At 38.5% G+C, this 18,135-nt stretch overlaps 1 protein-coding gene across 1 annotated transcript in view; it reads left to right on the top strand.

Annotated features, from left to right (window-relative positions):
* HS3ST5 (heparan sulfate-glucosamine 3-sulfotransferase 5) overlaps positions 1–18,135 on the top strand; it is a 294,541-nt gene that overhangs the window by 178,591 nt on the left and 97,815 nt on the right. The window contains exon 3 of the mRNA XM_025383241.1: positions 841–952. The gene's annotated coding sequence lies outside the window, so the exon portion shown is untranslated. The remainder of the gene's footprint in view (positions 1–840; positions 953–18,135) is intronic.

The raw sequence follows: 18,135 nt of genomic DNA, 5'->3' as shown, positions 1-18,135 counted from the left end.
GCGCGTTTTGTACCCTAAATATATTTGCATATAATGGATCCAAGTAAAAGATGGGTTTCTAGGCCATTATGGACCAAAATAATCTTTTTGTCAACCGCAATTGGATATATATTAGTGAAATGATGTATTAGGGTTCTACAATCTGTTTAGATGTCATATACACTCTTGAAAGTAGCCTGAAATAGTAATTAAATATTACTTTTAAAAAAGAGCTTGGCATTGCTCTGTTTCATTTTTCTCATCTCTTTCTTTTTTTTCATCCCACTAATACAGCACTTTAGTTTTAGAGCCAAACATGTACTCTGCACCTAGAGAATCAGAATTACTGGTAGCTTATATTCAACTTAGGAAGAAGCAGCAACTGCATAATATATCCAAATAGTAGCAAAGGTAAGAATGATTGAAATAAATAATCATGTGACTATCAGCAGGTCTTGAGATACGCAATACATAACATTTTTAAGGAGAATAACTTTAACCACTCTCACCTAAAAGTCTCAGCAGCCAGATTGGAAACAAGGTTCTGCTATACAAATGTTATTGAAAAGTCCATCTGGGCAGCTCCCCGTTTCGTAGCCCATCTCTGATCAAGGGAAATTAACAATTACATATTCCAGGGTTAAGCTCAAATATGATTCCTGCTCTTCCCATGTAAATTGTTCAATAAAGGGACTGGAAGTACCATGAAAAAAGAAAAAGAGAAAGAAATGTTCTTATCATCCACAATATACTTCTCCTTCCAACAGCAAATCTAACCACAGCTGGGAAAGGGCAGCAAAAAGAAACAAACAAAAAGACTCATTGGAAAATCACTTTGCCTCCGTGTCCCCCCCCTCCCAGGTGCTAAAGCAAGGGACAAACCAAAAGGACAGCCAGCAGGTGAGGAGAGGCCATGGAATACCCGCCAACAAGATAATCATCGCTGGAATAATAGGGACCTGTCTGAATGTAGGTATGTGTGCCGAAGATTTCTGCAAGCTCTCACAGTCCGTTATCTGGCATTCCCTACCTTCATCCGTGTTACATACTTGCCATCTCCTCACTCACAGTCACTCGGAAGCCCCTGGTGGCCCTCTAGCAGGAGGTCTTTCTCCTCTCTTGAGTTTCTAAAACACTGTACAAAATCACTTTAAACTGCCCCCGCTCTACCCTCAGTGTTGCCCATATTGAAACCTTCCCCGTCACTGAAATGGATTCTTTTTTAAAAACAAAAATTTTATTTTCTTTTGTGTGTGTTGTTTTTTGTTTGTGTGTGTGTGTTTATTTTTGGCAAGTTGCAGTTATCATGAAACTGATTCTTATTTCCTAAACACAGAGATCCTTTGTCTTTCCTGTTCGTATTATCTGAAATATCTTTCCCAACTACTCTTTAATAGTTTTAGGTCTGTCTACTCTCGAAGGTGAAACAAAGTCAAAGTCCACCCACATCACAACAATCTTGCCGATGTCCTTATCCCCATTATTTCCCTTCTTCCAAACTTCTGTAGAGCTTGTTGTATACTTCCTCTGACATTTGTTGGACAAGTTCTATCGTGCTTTTTATCCATATGTGCATATATCCTGTGTCCTTGGTGTAACAACTGTTTCTTTCTGGAAAAGACAGGATCTGTTGTGTTTTTGTATACCAGAATCCAAGAAGAGGGGAAACCAGCATGTCATGAGCTGCTGTGATGGAGTGAGGCAGCACAGGGAAGTGGCTCAGAGCATGGACTCTGGAGCTAGACTGCCTGCGTTTGAGATCCTGCTCAACCAATTACTAGCTGGGTGATCTTGGCAAGGTTTTTTGTTAAAACTGTTAAGCCTTAATATCTTTAAAATAGGAATAATAATACTATGCATTTCATTGAGTTGTTGTGATTAAATGAGTTGATTAGAACAATATCTGACACACATTAAACACTCAAAATTATTACTTACTACTGTGTCAACAGTAATATCCCATCTTAAATTTTCTTCATAATGCTGTAAAATATATGGCATTCTTCCCATTCTCAAAACAGGAACATTGTGTCCGTGGATAAAAATACTAAAGGAAGCAGAATCAGAACTAAAGTTTCTGGTCTTAAACCCTAGGCTGTATCATTCTGAACATTGTCTCACACACATGTGCATAGTGACCAGTTGCTATTAATAACAATAAAATTTATTCCTCGCCAGCCACGCACGGTGGCATGTGCCTGTAGTCCCAGCTGCTCAGGATACTGAGGCAGGAGAATGGCTTGAGCCCAGGAGTTTAAGGCCACAGTGAGCTGTGATCGCACCACTATACTTCAGTGTGGGTGACAAAGTAAGACCCTGTCTCAAGAAGAAAAACATTAATCTTTTCTGTTCTTATAGTTTTAAACTAAAGTATGCTGAGATGTCACTGTTTTATATTAAAAAATAATCAGAAGATGAAATGTTTCCACTTAACTGTAAATACCTTTTATTAGTGGACTAATTCAAATGGGATGGAGTCATAACTACATTTTTTGGTCTAACTCAGAGGCTGAAATGCAACTCAACAAGTATTTTGTGTTCTGAGGCACTGAAGGAAAAGGAAGGAGAAAAAGCAAATGGTTATTCCTACCCTAGGGTCTTTTAAATCTGGGTGACTCAGTAATGGAAACACAGCAGAAACACAGAACACAATTTAACCACTCATTCCTAGGTTCACTGTGAGATTGATCCTTTTGCTGTCCCTCCCTCAGCCTGTGTAATAGTGCAGATTGGATACAGTATCAGTGCCTATAAAAAAATAACATTTCGGGATTTGGTGGAATATGCCATTTAAAAGTAAGCTATACAATTTATATGAAGTAGTTTTAAAAGTATTTTACTCTATTTGAAAGTGTTTTGGAGAATTTACAAAGACCTTGGTTAAATGGAACATACCAGCCTCTCTTGGAATCACTTTATTGTCTAGAAAATCATTAAGTCTTGTTCTTGTTACTTGCAAAATTCCTTGGCTGCTGCTGTTTCTTTGTGCGTCGGAAGTACTGAGCGCTGTGCTGGAATGTGGCAGATGACTGATAAATCCTTAGATTATTGGTAAATATTTTACCACCCTACTGATACATTAAGTATACTGTGCCCCCCAGCCCAACATGGAATTCCAGAGTCGCTTCATACTCAGTAGACCTAAGGAAACTACCTTTAGTGAAGATGACCAAGACTAGGGATTAGAAGGATGAGCAGTTTTGAACACTAAACCTTATTCTAGGTATTTTTACTTTATTATTTTTATTTTTTAATTTTTTAATATTTTTAGAGATGGGGTTTCGCTGTGTTACCCAGGCTGATCTTGAACTCTTGTCCTCAAGGGATCCTCCCACCTCAGCCTCCCAAGTAACTGGATTATAGGCAGGAGCCAGCATGCCTGGGTTAGGTTTTTAACTTTACACACATCATTTCATGTAATCCTCAAATAACTCTATGAAGTAGGCGTTGTTGTCCCCATTTACCAACAAGGAAGCTAAAATCCAGAGAGTTTACCTAATATGTTTAAAAATCACAAAGCTGGTGAGAAAGAATTTCTGGTGCAAGTCTAATCCAAAGACCAAACCAACGACGAGCAGTCATGGGGGTGAAGTGAGTGCTAGGTTCAGCGTCCTAAGGCAGGTACTCTGCTCTGACATTGACGTCAAGTTGCCTCAGGCATATTATAGAACTTCCTCATGCTTCAGTTTTCTCATTTCACTTGATATTACTGTGAAGATCAAGATATTTTATTTGTGAAATAGCTTTGAAATGATCAGAAGTGCTATAAATATTAATTATAGTTGGGTTTGGTAAATACAAACATTGAAACAAAACATCCCCGAAGGATTTGAAAACCCTGGCAGGTGATGGGGAGGAAGTGGAAGTAATAACATGAAACAAAGACGAAAGATGTAGAAACTCCATGCTCGTGCAGATACTCTGGGAGCAAATCTAGACAAGATTGCCCCTAGTGACCTAGCACTGATGCTGACCCAATGCTATGCAGTTCTCAGTTACTAAGTTGGCAGTTACCCTTATATATTAGATCATATTTTAAAATGTAGGTATAATGGCCATGATCGCTAAACCAAGGACTGGACATAGGACAAAACATTAAACATCAGAACTGTTGCATATGGAGCCCTGTACCTTGTATAAGGAACAGTTGTATGGCAAGCTCTTCATTTGGAGCATTAAGAGTAATGCTATCCATCCATACGTCGTTTTAAAAGTACATTGCACCTCCCAGCATCCCTGAAACACCCCAGGAACCTCAATGGGATACAGGCTGGTGCTTCTTGGAACAATCTCTTTAACAGTTTTTCAGAGGAATTAATGACACTTCAAGTTACGGCTGATGACTGGTTTTGACCTTGTAGATGTTGAAGGGAAGTAAATGTATTTGATGAGTTATTAAGCACATGCTTCAGTTATTATGATAGTAAAGCAGCTCAGTCTTATAAAACTGTGAGGCGCTTTCTGTTTCTTAGCACTTAATTGCATTCCTACCGAGTTTAGATAATGTCATTAATCTCAGCATGCGACATAGTATATTTATTTAGATTTAAGAAAATTACCCAAATTTCTTTCTGTTCTTTTGTTTACACTTATATAAGCTTATTTCAGAATTACTTACTCGATTTTTTAAGAATTGTATTTTAACTCAAATGAGAACAGGCAACTTAACCAATACTTTAGACGACATTCTAGAAGTCAAAAAGAAGTTAAGAAACCAGTTTTAGATGTCCTTTGTCAAAGCCTGCCTAGAGGAGGCCTCTGCTTCCAAGACATACTGCTGAGATGGAGAATCTATGATCCATTGCTCAATTTCATCTGGCCAATTTCAACTGTCAAGTATTTCTAAAAATATAGGCCTATGACAATAACACATTGGACTTTGTTCATAGCCTTCTTAGTATTTGCAGTTTATCATTATTGTTAATTATTAAGCATTTTGATGGCAGAATGGGTTGCAAGAATAATGATCACAGTCACACAGCAACAAATGGCTAATTTAGGGGTATAGTCCTCAGTTTCAAAGGTATTTTGTAAACTGTAAGTCACTATACAAATATTATTTATAGGAATAATTTTTATAATACTAAATTATGTTTTTCTGCAAGATAGTGAAACATAATAGAGAAAAAAATCCTACATATCTTACTTTAAAAGCATTCATGAGCATGTGTTCTTCTACATATAACAGGATGACTGTGAGAAGACTCATGAGAATTATAATAATATCAGCTCTTAATAAAGTACCTGCTGTATGCCTGACACTTTAAAATGGATCGTTCTTAGTCTTCAGAACATTACTGCAAGGAGATTTTGTGATCTTCTTATACAGCTGAGAAAACTGCAGCTAAGATAGGTTCATAAGTAGATTAGTAAACTAATAAGTCGTAGAACCACAATTCAAACCCAGATCTTTTAGACTCCATGCTCTTCAACTATACGAGAAGCTAGGAGGTAAGGAGTGAAAAAGAAAAACTCTCAAATAGAAGCAATGATTGACAGATAAATTAATTAATTAGTTAATTAATATTAGCTACCATTTATTAACAGGCCAGGTACTGGGTTAGGTGCCTTAGGGACCTTAAATTCATTATCCTAGTAAACAGCTCAAAATAATTCATTCATCTCAGATTTTTCAAATAAATTAGAAATTAATATTCTTATTTGCCTTATGAGATGCTTAACATTCAAAGACATTGAGTAACTGACACAAAATGGCACACCTGGTGAAGAGCAGATCTAAGTTACCAATTCAGGTCTTGTCAAGTTCTAAAAATCCATATTCTTTCTATTAAATAATATTACATGCTAAAATATGTGTCTTATTTATACAATAAAGACTCTGGACTACTGTGTACTTACCTTTTTTTCTTTTAACTTTTTCTTGGGATGATTTCAGTTGTATTTGAAACTTACCGAGCTTTATGATATTAAGGAACTTTCAGATAGTTAGTATTGGTTTGACGAATATGGACTGGTTTGTGTTTATTCTAATGCTTCCCATGATTTCTGAGACAGATTTTTACATTATAAATCTCATGTGTTCAATTTGTATTTCATAGTCTACAATTTCACTAAGAACTTTTAAAATGAAAGAGAATGTATTAAACTCAGGAAAACTGCCTCACATATGTAAATTGTTGCTCTGAAATACCACAAGTCACAAATACAACTGAATAGCTTTCATTCTAATCATATAAGAAGCCTAGAACAGCATTTTTTGTTTTTTGTTTTTTGTTTTTTTGAGACGGAGTCTCCCTCGTTGCCCAGGCTGGAGTGCAGTGGCGTGATCTCGGCTCACTGCAAGCTCCGCCTCCCGGGCTCAGGCCATTCTCCTGCCTCAGCCTCCCGAGTAACTGGGACTACAGGCGCCCGCCACCACACCCAGCTAATTTTTTGTATTTTCAGTAGAGACGGGTTTCACCGTGTTAGCCAGGATGGTCTCGACCTCCTGACCTCGTGATCCACCCGCCTCGGCCTCCCAAAATGCTGGGATTACAGGCTTGAGCCACCGCGCCCGGCCTTAGAACAACATTTTACAGTCATTCACTAAACAAGTGTCCATTGACAGCCAACTATTTTTATAGTGCTGTGCTGGGGACATTGGCCCATAGTAATTCAAAACCCCCTGCCCTCAAAGAACTTTACAAATTCATCAAGGAGAAAAGGCAGGGTAACCATTAAATAACAAAAGCCAAAGTTACATAATATTGCAACGGTGAAATAAAGCACGCTTTAAAAAAAAAGTGCTCCAACTTCATGGCTGGAGGTGCTGACTATGGGTTGAAGTGGTCAGAACGACTCCAGAAAGGAAGGTAACTGGATCAGCAGAGAGGATGGACAGCACTGGTCAGGCAGGTGCAGGTGGTGCAGGTGGCCAGGAAGCAAATGCATTTATTGTTCTGAAGGTTTGTGCAGGGGAACTGGAGAAGACTGGAAAAGGAAGTGAGGCCAGACAGCCAAAGGCTTTGATTTTAGCTAAAGACTCTGGCCTGTGGCCTCCAAGTGATAGGGAGTCGTTGGACACTTCTGAGCAGGGGACTGACATCATTAAAGTAGTCCTTTAAAAAAGATTAATCTGGCAGGACTAGGCAGGATGGATTAGTGGAAGAAGAACAGGACCAAAGAAACTACTGCAATAATTCAGGTATAAGGTGATGAGGTTTTGGGCAGAAGTGACAATAGGAACAGAAGGAAAGAAATAAATGTAAGAGATAGTGCAAAGGAAGACATGACAGAAGGTGATGACTAGATGTGGGAGGAGAACAAACAAAATACACTAATTTTAAATCCTATTTGGAAACTTTTATAGTTTGTAACGTGTATAGAGTTCATGAGACATTATATATAATATTCCTGGCCTGAGATGCCATTGGATCCAAGGAAGATGTTGCTTTTATTCGACGTAACATTTATTTTAGCAAAATCTAAAGGAAACTGCTGCATTTTAAGAGATAATAAATTCTATTATAAAAGTTACTGAGAGAATAATTTTATCTTTATGTCACAATAATAATAACTGCAGTTACAGAATGGCAGCACAATTAGATGAAAATTCAGCTAAATAATGTTTCATTTACCTCCAAAATTCTATTTTATTAATTTAGCTGTTGTTATATTTTCTACCAAATTGGCTTTTTTAAAGTGTGAATTAATTAAGTCTAGACTGGATTATTTTCCGAAATATGTTAACATGATTTTCCAGTAACTTGGGGGTTTTTGTGTCTTCATTTTAGGAATAATTCCACTGTCTTCAATATATCTTTGTATAATAATTACATTACTTTCCAAGTGAAAAAATGGAACCATAGAGAAAGTGATTTTATGATTTATCCAAAGTAGTGTGAGAGGTCAAGAATCTCTTCCTATGGGTCCAGTGGACTATATATTAATAGATTTAAAAAAATTAGAAAACAAGTAATATCATTTTTGATTGCTTATACTTAGTGAAAATATTGAGCGCCAGGCAAATGCAACCTTCTTCCCTAACTAACACACACACACACACACACACACACACCCCATTGCATTACATATATAATATATATAATACAACTTCAGGAAGCAAGTGTCATTTTAGAATTACTTAGATGCTGTTTTTAATGCACCAGGTAAAACGTATCGTGGTTTCTAATATTAATTCATTCTCCACTTAGCATTGTTAAAAATATTTATGATCTAGTGTAGAGCAAAACATATTGTTATCCATTTTCCCAGCTTTGATATAAAAGCATTCTTCAGTTGTTTCCTAAGGAGAAATGTTGTCAAAGTTTGATGGTAATTTATGTTGTCAGTCCATTAAGTTGATTTTATGGCAGCCAACACAACTATTGTCCATTTATGAGAAACCCGAGGACCACTCTAGGTCTCCACGAAGGCCGTTTGATACCTGCCCTCTCATATCGCTGACCTTGAGGGGAGTTGAGTTTGGTAATTTATGGCAAACACCATCTAGGAAGACCCATTTGCAAGATTCACTGTCATTTAGTGCTAAATGATCATTGCTGAGTCCAGAGACAATCTGAGCTCCTGACAGAGCAATCCCATAAAAAATATTGCCTACCCACCCAGGTGTCCTTTCCAATTATCTGGAGTAGAAATTAATACTTTTAAAAGCTGCTAGTTTTTGAAAGGTTATTACAATTTATTCCAGCTGTTTCTTTTGCACATTATGATGAATTAGTTTATTACGCCATTATTTTCCATGTCAGCTTTTTAGAAGATTGAACCATAATGTTGAAACATTAGTGTGAATGGCAAACATACTATTTTACAGCTGAGTAATATATTTCTTTGAGAAAAATGTGCTCAGTTTTTAATAACAGGTAATTTTATGTTTATGTTCCCTAATGCTGTTGTCAGATATTATTTATTTCTTTTCGGTAAGAACTAGAGAACTTCCTTTTAAAATGTTAATGGTGCATTAGACAGATTTTAGAGTCATAGTAAGAATATATTACTGAAAAATAGAAAATATAAATTGTAAGTGTTTTTCCCTGAAAGCTAATATTTTCTAAGGTTTTCTTGACACCGATTTAATATATAGTTACTTCCAGGGAGAATCATACTTCTTTCTCAATATTTTCTCTAAATGTAGTTGGGTGAGGGGGGATTTCTAATTCATTTTTCTGAGATCTCAAGTTTTTCTTTAATGAAACTTCTTTATCTTAAATGACTGGCTTCATATGTCATTTGGAAGTATTTTGTAAAATAATATGAATTAGCACTTTGATCGAGATTTATTTTAGTCGTTCTCCATTCAATGTCTACTAGGATACTGAGAAAGTATTAGTAATTTCCTATTTAACCAGGTATTAAAAATAATCATGTTGTCGACAAAGATTGATTAGAAGTATTCTAAAAGGTACCCTGTATACTATCTTCATTCATACAGCAAATGCACGCCTGTTGCATGCCAGGCATCATACAACTGTGTGGAGTTGAGACACATCCATAACAACATTCTAGAAATGCAATCTTTTTATTCCTCTCACAATTATTTTTATTCCTACAGTTTTTAAAAATGTAATGCAGCTTTACAAAATTCTGAATCTTGTGTAAACTGAGCATGTAAACAAATGCAGTAACACTTCAGAAGTTTTACATTTGCTACCTCCAATCCAACAAGTACTTGCCAAAGGAAATACTGATTTTTGTTTTCTCGTCAAACACATTTGTTTCTTTAGCAAATGTTTGCAATACTGAAGTATTTGTTTTTATTGATATACGACTGGAACAAATGTTAGTTTTAGCAGAATTAAGATTCAAGACATTTCACAAATTTTTCCCATTGTGCCAGAAAATTTTTTTGATAATGTCTTAGGCTTCAATGAGTTCCAAGTTTCTTTTCCAATTTATATTGAAATCTAACATATACACAGGAAAATGTATACATTGTAAGTGTACAGCTCACTGGATTTCCACAAGGTGAGCCCACCTGTGTAACTAGCACTTGGATCAAGCAACAGAAATCACCAGCATCCAACAAACACTCCTTTTTTTTTTTTTTTTTTTTTTTGAGATGGAGTCTCGCTCTGTAGCCCACGCTGGAGTGCAGTGGCCGGATCTCAGCTCACTGCAAGCTCCGCCTCCCGGGTTCACGCCATTCTCCTGCCTCAGCCTCCCGAGTAGCTGGGACTACAGGCGCCCGCCACCTCGCCCGGCTAGTTTTTTGTATTTCTTAGTAGAGACGGGGTTTCACCGTGTTAGCCAGGATGCTCTCGATCTCCTGACCTCGTGATCCGCCCGTCTCGGCCTCCCAAAGTGCTGGGATTACAGGCTTGAGCCACTGCGCCCGGCCCCAACAAACACTTCTATGTCCCCTTCCAGTTGTCACCTCCCAGCCCTTGCAACCACTCTCCTGACTCATGACACTATAGATTAGATTTTCCTGTTTTTATGAACTCGATATAAACGTAGTCATAACTTCTGCTTGGTATAATGTTTTTGGCATTTATTTACTTGGTTGGTTGTGGTTATACTTTGTTCTCATTGTTGCATAGTACATTCCATTGTTTAAATATATTTTACTTACCCAGCCTACTATTGATAATCACTACCTTGATTCTAGTTTGGGGTTATTGCGGAAAAAAAGTGCTACTGTGAGCATTATTATACATGACTTTTGGCAAAATATGAAAGCACCTCTGTTGGGTCTATTCCAAGGAGTGGAATGGCTGGGCCACAGAATAAATAGAAGTTCAGCTTTCATAGATATGGCCAACCAGTTTTCATGAGTTACTGGTAGTCTCACAGTTACTAGTTATTTTCCTTTGGACTTCAGGCTTGGACATAACTGGAAAGAATTGGGTAAATAACTTGTAGGTTTCTCTCAGGCCTAAAATTCTGTAATTCAGTACTTGTTTACAGTGGAGAGCATTGGCATAGATTTCAACAAAAGGCAGATAATGAGAATCTGCTATTTGGTTTTCTACTATATTTCTCTATTTGCATTTGCATCTGGATTTGACTGTTAATAAACATATGAAGTCACATTTTATGATACATAAATGAGATTACAGCACTGAATGCAGAAAACGTGAAAAGTTTTTTGTTTTGCCCAATTATGTGCTTCCCTGTAATACAGAACATTTTTTGCCAGGCTGATGGTAATAACTAGCTAAATGCAATGCCTTCTCTTCAGGGTTCCTGGTTATTCTCACTGGAGCAGAGCAGGAACTGTGTGTATGCACGGTATTTTGCAAAGAACAATTCCTCAATACATTTTGGTTGAACGTATTTATCCATTTTGTCAAATGGTTTTTTAAGAGCTTTGGGGATTGCATAGAATCCTAGCTCTGCCAACTGACTTTTGCCAAATGCTTCCTCTCCCTTAGCCTCATTTTCTTCGTCTGTTATGTGGAAAAAATAATAGTCCCTGCCTCCCAGATCACTGTGAGAACAAAATGGCATAGCAAACATGAAGCACTTCACACATGTTAATAATAATAAATAAAGTCTACCCATGATAAATACTCAGTAAGTATTGGGTGGTGTTATAGATGTTTTTCAATTTTAAGATGAATATTCTTCCAACCTTTGCCTAAGATACTAAAGATTCTGCTGCTCATAATTTATGCGTAGACAGACATGCTATATAATCAACTAGTATCTGACAATTAGATTTTATTCTTTCTTTTATTAATATTTCCACAAATATTTGTTGAGTACCTTCTATGTCCTATGCACTATGTAAGACACAGGGATTCCACCAGAAACAGTTCACACACTGTCCACAGGCATGCAAAGCTGTTGAGGCTTGCAAGTCCACAGACAGTTACAGTGCCATGGGACCAGGCATGAAGGGAGGATCCAGACACAATGAGTTTGCACAGGGGAGGCGCTCCTTCACTTCAGGAAGGTTTCCTGAAAGAAGTGACAGCTCCATTGACAGCTGATGGATGCAAAGGAGTTAATCAGGCTAGGGAGGAGTAAGGGATGTACAGAAACAAGAATGCAATAGGCAGAAGAGGCAGCATTAGAGAACAGGAAGATTTCAACAAAGCCTGAAGCTTAGAAGCCTAGGTATGGGAGGTGATGGGGGAAGGAAAAGTGTCAGAAAGAAACAGGTAATGCTAAAAAAGCAAGCATTAAGGTTTTATAGGCTGAACTCTTGGACTTTGTACTTTATCCTGAGGGTAGTTAGAAGCCATTGATGGTTTCATTATTTTTAATTTGTAAATTAAAGTATGATTGGCAAATAGAAATTTTATATATTTGTGGTCTGTGTAATATTTTGATGTATGTATACATTGTGAAACGATTAAATCAAGCTAATTAACTTATCACCTCACGCATTTATCATTTATTGTTATAAAAACATTTAAGGTCTACTTTCTTAGCAGTTTTTGAGTGTACAGTACACTGTTATGAACCATAGTCACCACACTGTGCAATAAATCTCCCAAACTTATTTCTCCTATCTAACTGAAACTGTACCATTTGACCAACATCTTTCCATCCCCCTGCAACTCCCAGCCCCTGGCAACAACCATTATACTCTCCGATAAGCCATTAAATGGATTTAAATGTGAGTGTCTTGATCAGATGTGTATATTAGGAACAAAGTAAAGAATGAATTGAATGGGAATGAGACAGGAGGCAGGAAGACCAGTTAAGAGGCTGGGGCAGTAAACAGAGTAGAAAGTTATACTAGTCTGAATTCAGGTCTCAGCAATGGGAACAGGGAGAAGAGGATGGGTAGAAAGTAGAAAGTATCACACTTGGGAATCTAGGATGGTACCTGTAATTCCATCCTGGACAGTGGAGTGGATAGTCATGGTAGTCATGGAAGGAAAAGATGCAGAAGGAAGAGAAGGTGAGGGGTAGAAGACAGTGTATTTCACTGGGCATGTTACGGTTGAAGTGCCTGTTATTATCTCAATGCAGAAGACATGTAAGTGTTGAATAAATAGCGTTGAGTTCAGGTGAGAAACCTTTTATGAGGATGTAACTAACATGGTAATTACAGCATCCTTGGACACAGAACAGGTTGCTGAAGCAGAGCTTGGAGCGAGAGGAGAAAGGCCTATAACAGAGCCCCGAGGAAAAGCCATATTTAAGATAATAAGTGGAAGAAGGGAAACCTCAAAGGACACTGAGAAGGAATAGCTACAAAGGTGGTAGGAAAATGTGAAGAGGGGATTATCATGATGACCACTGAGATGAAATGTTTCTAGAAGGGAATGAATGGTCAATAGTGCCAGATGCTGCCAACATGTGAAATAAGCTGGATATCAAGAAGTATAACACCAGATTTGTCAAAAAGGAGATCTGTGGCAACTCTGCTTAGAAGAGGCTGGCTTTGAGCAAACCAGGGTACAAATAATAAGTGGAACCACAACTAAAAGTTGATGAAATTCCAGGTAAATGTGATTCCTCAACAGCATACTACATAGTTATATATTTAAGCGAGTTACACTATCTATTGTCTGTTAAATACATATTTTTAAACTTAAGTACAACTACAAAATACATGCCAGTTTTGATCACAACAGGTTTTCCATCACTGTTTTGACATTTACCTTTGAATCATGCAAACGTTCTTTAGAAGAATATGAATTTTATGCCCCAATCCAATTGTTAGAAATTTGCCTCGTGGTGAAACTCAGCTGCAGATTCTGAAGAACCAGGAATGGGATGAGGGAGAAAATCCTCTTTGGAGAAATTCCTTTTGGAGATTTTCTGTTAATTTGGGAAAGAATAGGATGTGGAAGCTTAGTGTAGAGGGATTCCACATGGAAGGAAAGGTCCTGTCCTTGAGTGAAAAGAGTCAAACTCAGAGAATAGACTCCTTGGAAGAAAAGTCGGTGATTCATTATTATGAGTTAAGAGAAGACATGCTATAAATCACAAGCAGGGGAAACACGGTTCTGCTTTCTCTGCCCTGTTCCACTGTTGAAAATTAATTTTCCTCAGGATTTTTTTTTTTCCTGGTGGCTGTTACAGTATCATCCACCCAGACTAGCTTATTCATCTCTGCAGACAGTTCCTGTTGGTGCACCAAGGTAGAAGCCTAGCAAATTAGTTTAGGGGATTGTAGGAACTCTATGTGAAAGCACTGCTTCCATTTCAATCTATAAATGTAGGGTGTGTTTATTACCACATTTCACACCAAGCCCAAGCTAGGTCAGTATGTGATATTTGTGTTTAGAAGAGATTCAAAGGGATAGTGTTTGGGTAATTTTCCATTAAAAAATATATATTATGTCACTTAGGTGTATGATATAATGAGTCCCTTCATGAACTCTGCATCGTCACAGAGTGGTTTTGTTGCTTCAAGGGTAGTTGAGGTCAACACTGTAATTTTATCTGTTTTATGGAAAGGGAAAGTCAGAATTTGAGAAATTAAGTCATTTGCCTAAGTACACATCTGGTAAGTAACAAGACCTGGATTCAAAACCAGGTTTTTTCACAGCAGCCTGGTGGAACTGAAGAGTAGTGTGCTTGTCTTTTTTTCTTTTTTTCTCTTTTTTCCAAGTTTTGAATCCATTGGCTTCATTAACAGAAGACTAATGTTTTTGTTTTCTAATTCTACCACGGACTTCACTTTACTCTCTATTCTTTTTCTTCTTCTTTATATTTATTTGTATCCTATTATTTATATCTCTGCAGCCACTTAAAATTGGCATAGGGGATGAATAAGAGGACACTTTATTAAGTCGCAAGATAATGTAGTCATTAACAAAATTTGTATCATAATAAAATACGGTATATAAGAAGTAGAGTTAAATACATTAGCATTAAGCACGAGAGATATTGTTCTGCAAAATAATTAGCATAAATTTGTTCAACAAATACGTCTCAAGCACCTCCTACTCTTAGGGTTCGTCTCCGTGCTGGGTCAATGGCAGTGCACAGAATGCATGGCCTGCCCTCCCAGAGCAGACATTCCAGCTGTGGGTGGGGTAGTGGAGGGGAAGCAGGCAGTCATATGTAACCAGCGCAGTCAGGAAAGATAAGGCAAACTCAAATGGATAGAAGATGCCCAGAGGATGGGAGGAGAGAGGCTGCCTTCTTACGCATGGCAGTCAGGGAAGACTTATCAGTGAGATGACATTGGACAGAGGCCACAGGAAGCAAACCCTGCCCACATCTGCATGAAGCACATCCCAAGAAGGGGCAACATGACCAGAAAATGCCAGAGACATTTTCTGTCTCTGGGAACTTGCTACATGTTTATGTGCCCCTGCTCCTGCCTTCTCCCAAGCAAAGTGAGCAGACGAAGTGGGTGAGGGGAAGGGAGAATGGCAAGAGACTAAATCAGATGTGATGGAGTGCAGTAATCTGACTTGTACGGGCAGGTACAAGCCCTTCAAGGATTTATTCAAATATGTCACAGTTACAATGAATATTGTTTTGATACATCTAATCTATGTCTTTTTTAAAACTGATTTCAAAAACAATAGACATGGGGTCTTGCTATGTCGCTCAGGTTGGTTTCAAACCCCTGGGCTAAAGCAGCCTGCCTGCCTCAGCCTTCCAAAGTGCTGGGATTACAGGTGTGAGCCACCACACTCGGTCCCAATCCAAGGTTTACCACCTTGCTTCTCTTTTGGGTTCCTTTTTCAGCTCTGAATAGTGCCAGCTGGAATATTGAGCAGGATCAGAAAATAAGCATGCTTTCACCCACCTCGCCTTCCCACTGAGGCAGGCAACAATAATTGATCACAGATTTCTCTAGTCACACTGCAAAAAGTAAGAGCTGGCCAAGAAATGAACCATTCCAGACATAGCCTTGAATACTCAGACATCTCCTTTCCCTTCTTACCTCTCCTTCATAAATAGAATGCAGTCCCAAGAGCCAAACCTTCAGCATCTGGATTTGCCTTTGCTTCTGCCCACTTGTCTGAGACCCAGGAACTAAAACTTCCTGCAATCCTGTCTGCTCCCCACAAAACCCCCTCCTGGTCCTGTGTGCATTCAGTCCCCCTGAGCCCCCTAGATAACCCTTCCCTGCTCACCATTGTCCAGTTGAAGAGATATGAACAGCGAAGAGCTAAAAGCAAAATAATCTTGGCCTTTCTGCATCTTAGTTTCCTCATCTGCAAAATGGGCCTCACCATGCCCAGCCTGCAGGATTGTTGTGAGTACTGAGATAGTAGCTATTAATAAGGTGACTGTAGCTGACACCATATGAGTCCTTGATCTCATCAGAGGAGAAGAGAGGAGAAAAGAGAGCCCCAGGAACTTGAAACAGAAGAAACCAAGGTGTAAATTACTCACATTTTGTACTGGCCTCCTAGTTTCACCACGCTGCCTCTTCTGTCATACCTCACTGAGCACAGAAAAGCAAATGAATGAGATAAGACAGAATATGATTGGCCAGGACAGAAATTTCATCTCTCCACCAATATGGTGCGATGGGAGTCTGCCCCACTGAGAAAACGAATATGAAGATAAGCTTGAAGCAGATCTTGCTATGGAGAGAGGATATGATTTTTCAGCAGGTGGGTGGGAAAAAGGAGGGGATCAGTGCAAATGTAGAAACAAGCCATTTATAAAATTAGGAAATATAATGGAATTCCAATAGAGCATGTAAATATTTTCACTTATACCTATTGTTATTTAATGGGGATTACTGGACTTATTAAGTTAGCTATCCTGGATCAGGGCTGACCCCGGTTTAGGACCTGGCACTACCGCACCAGCATGGAACATACAAAAGGAGATATCCCAGCTGTTGGTACTGTGAGGAAGTCTAAACCGGGAGACAGACCCCAGGATCCGAACAGCAGCACTGCCCACGTTAACAGTACCATGGGCATCAGGCAGTAAAGGGGTGTTTCCGTGAACAAGTTAAATACTGCAACTGGGAATATTCAAGCTGATAGGTAAAGTCTCAACCATTGGCGGGGGATCAATGGCAAGACTTCAACTCCTTGTAGAGTCAAGAGGGGTGTCAGGGCTGAGAGGAAGACTAGGACCAGCCCAAAGCAAAATAAAGAGCATGAAAATTATTAGATCCCCAAGCAGAATCAGTTAACAAAATTGGGAGCCAATCATTCAAGACAAGGAAGATTTGGAATCACAGCTGAAGGCACAGGCTGAAGCCTCTAGCAGCAAAGGCTTCATGGGTGCTGAACTTCTACATCCCTCCCAGTGGAGACAGGGACTGACTGCTCAAGGGGCAGGTCACTTGGGATCGCGCCTACACCGGGAGGTTGGACCACAGGAAGAGAAAATGTGTCAAGGCAGAGAACTGAGCCAGCGCTGGCCCCTCTAACTTGACAAACTCCCAGCAAAATCCACTTTAGCCTCTGAACTTTGCTGCCCTGTAAAATGAAATTCCGAGAAGAAAGATGAGAAAAGTAAGTCTGTAGGGTTTCCAGGAGGTTTCACACTCCTCCTTCTTTATAAAAACCAGTTTCTGCTTAGCTCAGGTAGTAACAGAATTATTTCTAATTACCTAAAATTTCTCCTCTAACTGGATTTCAGCAGGAAATGATATCCTCAAAAGCTTAAGTTTCTGGAGTGAAAAATGTAAAAAGTTAAGAATATGGAAGTGTTAACAGTTAATGGATTATCAGAGTGGTATGTGCAGCATAGATGTGTACACTGAGAGAAAGAAGTGTGCACTTACAAGGAATAATTCTTTTTCTTCAAAAATAGAAAATGCATGCTAATATTGAGAATATAATAATTCTTTTTCTTCAAAAATAGAAAATGCGTGCTAATATTGAGAATAGAAACAAACTTATTTTGCATAAGAAACATAAATTTATGGCCAGGTGCAGTGGCTCATTCCTGTAATCCCAGCACTTTGGGAAGCCCAGGCAGGTGGATCACGAGGTCAGGAGTTCAAGACCATCCTGGCTAACACAGTGAAACCCCGTCTCTACTAAAAACTTAGCCGGGCATGGTGGCACGTGCCTGTAGTCCCAGCTACTCAGGAGGCTGAGGCAGGAGAATCACCTGAACCTGGGAGGCGGAGGTTGCAGTGAACCGAGATTGTGCCACCATACTCCAGTCTGGGTGACAGAGACTCCATCTCAAAAATTTAAAAAATAAAAGTAAAAAAAAGAAACATAAATTTGAAATTTGTAGCATATAATTAACCTAGCAACAAAGAATGGGAGATAAGAGTATAGCTGAATGTATTGAATTGAAAAATAATGACCTTAAAAACACTGGCACAATAATTTATATTTTTTCTATTTT

The sequence above is a fragment of the Theropithecus gelada genome, chromosome 4 (genome assembly GCF_003255815.1).
Source record: "Theropithecus gelada isolate Dixy chromosome 4, Tgel_1.0, whole genome shotgun sequence".
Taxonomy (NCBI): domain Eukaryota; kingdom Metazoa; phylum Chordata; class Mammalia; order Primates; family Cercopithecidae; genus Theropithecus; species Theropithecus gelada.
This window is presented reverse-complemented; position numbering and strand designations above follow the sequence as displayed.